This window comes from Rhinopithecus bieti, unplaced genomic scaffold (assembly GCF_001698545.2).
Source record: "Rhinopithecus bieti isolate Rb0 unplaced genomic scaffold, ASM169854v2 scaffold_83636, whole genome shotgun sequence".
Lineage (NCBI taxonomy): Eukaryota > Metazoa > Chordata > Mammalia > Primates > Cercopithecidae > Rhinopithecus > Rhinopithecus bieti.
In genome coordinates, this window is record NW_016875617.1 from 1 (window position 1) to 1496 (window position 1496).

Below are 1496 nucleotides of genomic sequence, written 5' to 3' on the forward strand. Positions count from 1 at the left end.
CCGTATTAGCCAGGATGGTCTCGATCTCCTGACCTCATGATCCGCCCGTCTCGGCCTCCCAAAGTGCTGTTTTTTGTATTTTTTAGTAGAGACGGGGTTTCACCGTGTTAGCCAGGATGGTCTCGATCTCCTGACCTCGTGATCCGCCCATCTCGGCCTCCCAAAGTGCTGGGATTACAGGCTTGAGCCACCCCGCCCGGCCCTAGTATTTCTAAAGAGACAGAAAACAGCACTTCTAGAATACTGGGGTTTCAGATTGAAGAGGTCCTAGCTTTCTAAGATTCTACAGTTCATTCTAGAGTTCCACATTCTATTCCTAAATCCACAGAGCGAAGGTAGGAGTAGGTGCGGGCTCTAAGAGTGGGAGGTTCTAGCAAGCCATGTTCCCGCAATTCTGAGATTGGGAGGTACATTCCTTGATTCTGAGATTCTATGAGGGCTCGTTTCTACAGTTGTGTGTTTCAAGGAGATGGAGTACTCAGGAGCTTGAGCCCTGAGATTCTAACCCTCGGTCTAGTGTCTGGATCCCAGAATATTAAGGTTCTCAATAGGCCGGGGTTTTTGCAAGAGGAGAGTTCTGGTTCTCAGATCACATGGATTCCACTTCCGTGGGTTCTAGATTTCTCTGCTTTCAGGGTCCAGGTCGGGGATCAACTGGAGACCGTGTTTCTCTTGAGTGGGAATGACCCGGCTATTCATCTCTACAAGGAGGTGAGGCGGGGAGGCGTGCTGGGCAGAGCCCTGTGGGGTTCACTGTGGGCTGGCGCTGGGTGGGTATATGTGTGAAACTGACTTAAGCGGGTGTGGGGTGGGTCTTGGTTCCCCCAGAACGAGGGGCTGCATCAGTTTGAGGAACAGCCCGTGGAAAACCTCTTCCCAGAGCTGACGAACCTGACCAGTAGGTAGGAGAGGTCCCGAAAGAGGCCACCGGGGACCGGGGCAGTGACCTCAGAGAAATCAGGTGGTGGGACCTTAGAGAAGTTGGGCACAGGGGAGGAGCTCAGAAGAACGAGTCCACAGCATGACTTCAGAGAAATTGATCAGCAGGGGTGACACCAGAAAAAGCAAGAGGTGGACTCAGCCCTCGGGTGGTGAGAATTGACTCCAGAGGAATTGGGTGGTGAGGATTATCCAGGAGGAATCAGGCAGCAGGGTCCCAGGGCTACAGGGAGGGGCAACTGCTCCTGGGGAGGCCGAGGGGCGGGGCGGGGCCCAGCAATGGCCCTTGGTCCTATCTATCCATCCGCCCGCCAGTGTCCTCTGGCTGGACATCCACAACCTCCCCGGCACGTCCCGGCGCCTCTCAGCTCTGGGCTGTCAGAGTGGTTATGTCCGTGTCGCCCACGTGGACCAGCAGAGTCGAGGTGAGGACCGTGGTGAGGCGGGGTAAGGAGTGGGATTGAGGGCTGGGGGCGGGGCCAGGGTGGGGCTGAGGATGGAGCTGGGTGGGGTAGGAGAGGGAGGTAAGGGGTTGAAGGATGAGGGTGGGGCTAGCT

The 1496-nt window shown here is 56.0% G+C and overlaps 1 long non-coding RNA gene across 2 annotated transcripts; it reads left to right on the forward strand.

The window, feature by feature from the left end:
* The first annotated feature begins 198 nt into the window (after positions 1-198).
* Positions 199-1391, forward strand: LOC108525661 (uncharacterized). Of its 2 annotated transcripts, none has more exons than XR_001884314.1 (4): positions 199-335; positions 636-711; positions 829-902; positions 1255-1391. It is a non-coding gene; the product is annotated as an uncharacterized LOC108525661 (long non-coding RNA). The 2 variants fall into 2 exon arrangements; XR_001884313.1 differs by having other exon boundaries at positions 335-407.
* The last annotated feature ends 105 nt before the right edge of the window (positions 1392-1496 follow it).